This window comes from Plutella xylostella, chromosome 10 (assembly GCF_932276165.1).
Source record: "Plutella xylostella chromosome 10, ilPluXylo3.1, whole genome shotgun sequence".
In the NCBI taxonomy this organism is placed as follows: domain Eukaryota; kingdom Metazoa; phylum Arthropoda; class Insecta; order Lepidoptera; family Plutellidae; genus Plutella; species Plutella xylostella.
Window position 1 is genome coordinate 6,618,570 of NC_063990.1, and position 8,129 is coordinate 6,626,698.

At 33.6% G+C, this 8,129-nt stretch overlaps 1 long non-coding RNA gene across 1 annotated transcript; it reads left to right on the top strand.

Moving 5' to 3' along the window:
* The first annotated feature begins 1,345 nt into the window (after positions 1 to 1,345).
* On the top strand, positions 1,346 to 7,049 carry LOC119690620. The gene is made up of 2 exons (XR_007266727.1): positions 1,346 to 1,630; positions 6,439 to 7,049. It is a non-coding gene; the product is annotated as an uncharacterized LOC119690620 (long non-coding RNA).
* The last annotated feature ends 1,080 nt before the right edge of the window (positions 7,050 to 8,129 follow it).

Genomic DNA, 8,129 nt, shown 5'->3' on the forward strand with positions numbered 1-8,129 from the left:
AGGGTATGTGACTACGGAGATATATAGCCACTCCGCCGGCGCGTTTGTTAATACGATCATTACGGATGAGCTGAAATCCTGGCAGTGGGTAAAAAGAAGAGTCGAGAGAAGGTTTCAACCAGGATTCAGAGACAAGAACGGCATGAATGTGGTTGTTATCAAAGGACGTAAGCATATCGGAATAGTGTGCCGGAATACTCTGGGCGTTAATATGTACTACATTCAGTGTTTTATGACAGTTAGAAAACTCGTTGTTGAGATTCGATGATAACGAAACGTACGATAAGTCACAAGACTCAGATGAAGCAATGGAAGAACAAGATAGAAAAGTGTCGTCAACGTTACTATTGGCAGAATCATAAATACTCATATTAAATATTAAGAATAAATAAATAAAAAATAGATATTCACTATATAAATATAGATCAAGCAACTACCTAATTTAACTACCTAAAATCTAAATATTAACTATACCTTACAATATTAACAATACTAATATACCTGCACGGTAAATTGCCGTACCAGCCGAACTTAGTATGCGAGACTAAAATTTATACATAAACAACAAATTTAAAAAAATATTAAGTTAAAACTATCGCATACGTTACTGACATTCGTTTCAAATATAAAAACGTATAATGTCAGAAACCTCAGAATACGTTATTTCGCAACAAACAAGTATCGACATTGACAATTTTAACCACAGATTAGATTGATGTAGACATTAATGACACTGGCAACATTGGCAATTGTCAATGACATTGGCAATTGTCAATGAACGAACTTTATACGAAATTATTACACGTTTGAGAGTTTGCTATCATGATTACTTGACTTCATCCCGTGTACAAGTTAAATGTAAGAACACTTTGCAGGTTTTAAGGAACTTCGGCAGAGTTTAGTTGAAAGCGTTAAATTATGGACATACTTCACGTGCTTGTATGAACTCGGCTAACAAACCCGCTTAATATTCTGTGAAATATAATAAACTAGAAGTTCTCGCGCGCTTCGCTTCGCCTTAAAAAGTTTTCCCATGAGAATTCCGGGATAAAAAGTATCCCATGTTCTTTCCCAGGGTCTAGACCATATGTATACCAAATTTCATTCAAATCCGTTCAGTAGTTTTGGCGTGAAAGAGTAACAGACAGACAGACAGACACAGTTACTTTCGCATTTATAATTTTAGTTAGGATGATATTATATTTGTGGATTATATAATATATTTGGTACTAGTTATATTTTCACTAATTTATCCAGCTCGTCAATCTGAAAAAATTTTGTTCCATTTATAGTTTTAGTACAAATCGTAGGAATTTTATACAACCACGGATTTTATGTATGTATATCCTCCTGATGCCCACGGTCCTTCTGTGAGTACTTAACGAGTATAGTTGTTACTGCCCAAGCTATAACATATTTTTTTTTGGACTAAATGCCCACGGTCCTTCTCTGAGGACGAATACTTTGTGTTTGAACCATATTTGAATTTACCGCTATTATTTTTTGGGATTGCATCAATGGATTTAACATTCCATCACTGACAGCTGTCATAAGTGTCATCTGAGGATAATCAATCGTTCATTGTACAAACGTCAAAAAACGGAACCATGGCGGGGCCACCGTCGACTAAGTAAGTTGTTATCTCATTTTACTTATGTGATCTAATCATTTAATACAATAACTTTAATAAAACCTTATTTTTAAGTATATTAGCAAGAGACGAATAGTAATATTTTATCAATTAAGGTTCTAAATAATATTCTATGATCATCCATTTACATTAGTACTCGTCTGAGTACCGTGGTCCTCAATGACATAAACGTTTAACAGTCATCAACGGTGGCAACCCTGAGCCTGATCGTACATTACGCATTTATTAAAGTCCTCATCAATTAATTATTAAAACTAGTGAAACTACGCCTGGAAGACTGTGAAAGCAATTGTTCAACACTGAACTAACCTTCAAGATTGTTTGGCAGCTTATCTTAGCCTGAAACCAGCGGTGAGAAAGCCATATTTTCACTTTAAAATTATCCACTTCACAAGATTTTATATTGGACAAACGATTCAACGTCTATTTTTCAAAATATTTTGAAAATTGGGCCAATAACAACCCAATAACCGGCGCACGCGCAGACAATCACAACAAACACAGATTGACAGCTTGTTCCAGTGTTGCAAGCTCAGAATATATTTTTGACATAACGTTCCATTTTACAAAAAATGGATTTCTTTTCCAATATCACCCTCAGAAGAAGAGCTCATAGTCAAACGGACAATGATGAAACAAAAAATTCATCTTGCTTTTTGGAAGATACTAGCAATAGTCTACCTAACATATCTTCAGAAGAAAATGATAGTTTGGCGGAGCTAAAACATGAGTTAGAGGATACGAAACTGCAATTGGAAATAGCTCACGAAGAGATAAAAAACCTATCAATGGAAAACTCATCGTTAAAACAGTCACTCGAAGAAATGGCAAAAAAAATAAACCTCTATAAAAAAATATCCTTTGAAACCACCCCGAAGAAAGGAAAAAAAAATCCTCAACCTCAACAAAACCAAATGTCTCCAGCCAAAACCACTACAACACCACAACCAACGCAGAATGCGGGTAAAATTTGCGAAAATAGGAGCAGGGATGACCCATCAACTTCAATCCAAAAGAAGACCAAACTTTGTTTCTTGAGCAGCAGCACACCAAGTGATAGCCTAAAAATTTTAGAAGATCAGTTCAGTTCGACCTCCTTCACTTACTGCAACTATAGGAACACTAACGCAAACCTAGAATTATTATTAGCAAACATTGACCATAAATTAAAAGACTTCACACTATCTGACTATTGTATTATACTAATTGGCGAATCGGATTTCTTGCGTACCAACAACTATATCGAACTTGTGACTATGATAAGAGAGAAAATACGTAAATTGGATCACACAAACTTTATTATATGCCTACCGACCTATATCTGTGGAGCTGGCCTGTATAACTGCCGGGTCGAAGTGTTTAACAACCTCATGGGCCTTGACGTGCTTACTCATAAATATGCACTAGTTTTTGACTCAAACTCTGACCTCACTTACTCCATGTTCTCACAACGTACTGGTAGAATAAACTTTAATGGAATAGCAAATATAATTCTAAATATTAAGTCCATAATAATGGACCTTCAGAACTCCATCGATGTACAACCTGCTGTAAGCAGGAAAAAAGTACAAGATAACAACCCAGAAAGACCATCGAACTTTTTTCGCTTATAAACATATATATGTACTACATCAGAATATTGCTTCACTAATTAAAAAATCTGATTTATTAACTGTGCATCTGCAAGAACTTTCCGACTCCAACAAAAATGTTGATTTAATTTGTATCACCGAGCACTTCATGATTGAAGAAACGGAAGAATTCTTGAATATCCCAAACTTTAAACTTGCAACTAGTTATTCCCGTAAGAAAAAAAGAGGGGGTAGCTGTATATTAGTTAGGAAAGGTCATGACTATAAAGTCCTTACTGAAGTTAACTGTAGTTCTGTTCAAGGCATATTTGAGTGTTGTGCAATTGAACTGTTACAACACAAAATCATTATCATATGCTTGTACAGAACACCCACAAAAAATATAGCGAAATTGACAGAATTTTATGAAAAACTAGAAATTTTACTATTAAAACTGACTAGGTCCAATAAAAAAATTATAATGTGCGGCGATTTTAACATAGACATATTAAGTAATGATAATCAATCTAAATATTTTGAAAATTTACTATTAAGATTTAATTTAAAACTAGAAATAAGAGAACCAACAAGACTCATCAGTAAAACGTGCCTCGATAATTTTGCTCACAATGCCAATGGCTGTAATAGTGAGGTACTTAACTTCGGTCTATCTGATCATACTGCTCAACTTCTTAAATTTCCAGTCAAAAAGTCATACACATTAAAATCCTGGTTCATTCAACGTCGTGACTACAGTGATGAAAATCTAATAAAATTTAAATCTTATGTTGACAGCATTTCATTTTCTGAGGTCTATGACTGCGACGATCCAAACGCTGCCTACACTAGCTTTATAGAGCTATTCACTCTTCTATATAAACTGTGTTTCCCTTTGAAAAAAATAAAAATTTCTCTCAGGAAAACGCCTAAGTGGATAAGTAAGGGTATAAAAAAATGCAGTAAAAGGAAACGAGAATTGCTTAGGATATATCAATATAATAAAACAACTGAAAATAAAAATAAACTTAGGATGTATTCAAATAGATTTAAAAAAGTAATTCAGTTGACACAGCGAGCCCAAAACGGCTATCTCATTGAAACTGCTGATTCTAAGTCCAAAGCTATGTGGCAAATAATAAAAAACTCAAAATTTAATAACATAAAAGAGCCTATTTCAAAAATTGACATTCATTCTCATATAATCACTGACCCAACTGACATTGCTAATGCTTTTAATAACTATTTTATTGACGAACCTAAATTACCCTCTAATGACATTAAACCTAACCTACTAGACAATGTAAATCAAACTTTTTTCATGCCACCATCCATCCCCACTGACATTTTAAAGATAATAAAAAAGCTAAAGAACACTAATAGTGTAGGTCATGATGAAGTTACGACTAAGGTCATAAAAACCGTAGCTGAATCAATATCATTCCCATTAAGCTACATAATGAACCTATGTATGACAATGGGTGTATTTCCAAAGAGACTCAAAAACACTGTCATTATCCCCATTCACAAAAAGAATAACAAAGAATGTATACAATATTATCGTCCTATTGCCCTGTTATCCATTTTCTCAAAAATTCTCGAAAAATATATTAATAACTCTATTTACCAGTATCTTGTCAAATTTAATATCCTTGTTAATGAACAATACGGATTCCGGAGAAACACAACAATAAACATGGCCATATTTAATTTTCTTCATCAAACACTGATTAACATTGACAACAGAAAACCCTGCTGTGCAATGTTTATGGACATGACTAAGGCGTTTGACTTAGTCGACCATAAACTCTTACTTAGGAAACTACATTCTTATGGAATTCGTGGCAATATACATAAGCTTATTGAATCCTATTTAAGCGAAAGATTCCAATTGGTAGAAATAACCAAAATAAATTTAGACACTAAATGTGAAACTACCTATAGGTCTCTACAGAGGATAAACAGTCGTGGTGTACCCCAAGGTAGTGTCTTAGGGCCTCTATTGTTCATTTTATATATTAATGACCTACCCCTTCACACAAAATTTCCAATGGTGCTATTCGCAGATGATAGCACACTTCTCATAGAATGCAATGATCCTCAATCTTATGAAATTGAAGTAAATGACTCACTTGGCACAGTTATAAACTGGCTTACAGGTAACAAACTTTTAATAAACCTGGAGAAAACTAAGCTTATGCATTTTTACCAGAGAAAACTACCAGATCACATAAATGTCAGCCATGACGGAAAGGTGGTTGAAACCACTAACGTCACTCGTTTTCTTGGACTATTGATTGACAGCAATCTGTCCTGGAAATTCCATGTAGATCATGTATGTAAGAGAATGAGTAAAGCTGCGTACGCCCTTCACAAACTTTCACGTACTACAAATCTAAAAACACTCTTAACTGCTTATCATGGTAATGCAGCTTCAATACTACGATATGGAGTTATATTCTGGGGCAACTCCACAGATAAAGATAAAGTATTCAAAGCTCAAAAACAGTGCATTCGAGCAATGTTTAATTTAAGAAGCACTGAATCATGTCGACCATACTTTATCAACAACAGTATATTAACATTTCCTTGCTTGTACATTTATGAGATGCTACTATTTGTAAAAACAAATTCAAATTTATTTAAAACAATGACCGATGTCACTTCAAGACTAGGTCGCAACAGAGACAGGCTGTTCACTGAGCGCTATAACACTACGCTCTTAACTAAGAGTATTGTGTGTATGGGCCCTAAGCTGTACAACAAACTGCCTAACAACATAAGATGTCTTGACCTTATCCAATTTAAAAATAAACTAAATACTATTCTTCAAAAAAAATGTTATTATACAATTAATGACTACATAAATGACATATTATAAATCTATTGTATAAATTAATGACTATTACTACCTATATGACTATTTCATTATTATATTACTATTATTGTGTAATGTTAGTTTGGACTTATTTTTACTTCTTTATGAATCACAAACTGTAAATTTGCATGAATTTTAAAGTGTAAGCAAAAAGTTGTACGTACTGTATAGTGCAAAGCATGGAGAACTACCTATGATATTTTTGTAACACCATTTTGTATACCCATGTTTACAATAAATAAATTTTTATCTTATCTTTTATCTTTTTTTAGTCCCCACTTGAGGACTCTGGACCGCTATACTATAATTTTAGATATACTTATTTATGTATTTTTTTACAGAATATAATGCGAAATCCAAGAAATTGAAGCAGATTTAGCTATGTCGGACATAGATCTCTCGGAGGACGATGACATGACATAAATGACTCACCATGAACCCGTAGAATTTGAATTTTGTGATGATGATATCCAGGAGTTGCTAGCTGAGCCTTTCATTTTATCTTATTTTGTTCCTATATTGATCCCAATAATTATAATAGTTGATAAGTGTAAGAGTTTATCTAGAATAAATATAAGTTCTAAACTTATGTGAGACTGATTTAAAGTGTTAAATGTGTTCCTAAGTGATTCTTATTTCATAAGTTTTGTTATTTCTGACAAATTACCTTATAAATATATTTCCTACCAATAAATTAAACTTTTTTTAACTGCCCACGGTCCTCACATGAGGACTAATGATTTTCGAATTTAAACCTATTGAAACTGGTTCCTTTTTTAATGCATTAACCGTACATACTACTAGGAACACTATATAATAATTTTTGCGACATTTATTCACGTTTAAGTTTCTGGGCAGTAAGCTAGGTAAACGCAATAGTCCTTGTGTGAGGACCGTGGGCAGATAGTCCTAAAAAATAAAATAACGGCTGGGCGTCAGGAGGATATACAGGGTGTTAACTAGAATGCGTTTGAGCGGGAAATGGGGGTTAGTATTAGTCTAACCAAGCACGTTTCTAAGAAAAAAAACATCAGAATCTTGAATATTTATGTGTAAAGTCTAAAGTAAAGTGGAAAGTTTTACCTTAATCAAAAACATGGTCACCCTACACAAACACATAACCAATGAGACATTCGATTGCAAAAGAACACACACTGTAAATTTGTTATCAACTTCACTTTTCATAATTTATTTGATGTAACTATGATTGTAATTAATTACACAGTAGGTAATAACAATTATTAAATAAAATTGAAATTATTCATGGTGATTAATGACATACTAATCAACAATTAAACAGCTGATTGTCATAAAGTTTGATAGATAGTACAGAATATAATTTATGACTTTCTAGGAGCTCAGAACAATAATTAAACCTTTTTACTCAGAATAAGGTAAGCGTTTAGTATTGATACTCACCACATTTTATTTTTCTTTTATTACCTAAAGATGCGTACAGACCGGCCCAACGAACGCCCACCGATGGACATTTATCATACATAATACAGGGGCAGATTGAGCAACGAAGGTCAACAAAACCCGTTCGTTGGCGTTCGTTTGGCCGGTCTGTATGCAGCTAAAGTTAAAAGACCACAATGCATAACAGGATGATAACAGGGTCTACTTCAATGACGAATTGGTTTACTTACACTCGCTCATCTCGATTTGTGTTGTGTACTTGCGATTGAGACGTCTTTGATGACGAATAGTACGGGAATCCTTATAATAAGTATGGCCTCACTTTAAATACCAGTAGAATAATAACAATCTCGCGTATCATAACCATGGAGTATTTATGATAGTCATTACCTTCTCTGTGGATCTAGTCTGTCAGTCAGTCATTGTTGTTTACTTGTTTACAATCATTTTTTACAATTAAGTATTACCTAAAAGGGAAAAGGTACCTACAATTCTATCTTTTGATTACCAAGCCTTGTTCCTCATTTCGTTTTATGTTGTGCTGTGCTGTGAATACGTGTGACCTATGTTATGAAGCATAAAATGAAAATGTTCTGTATTCATAAAAGATAAT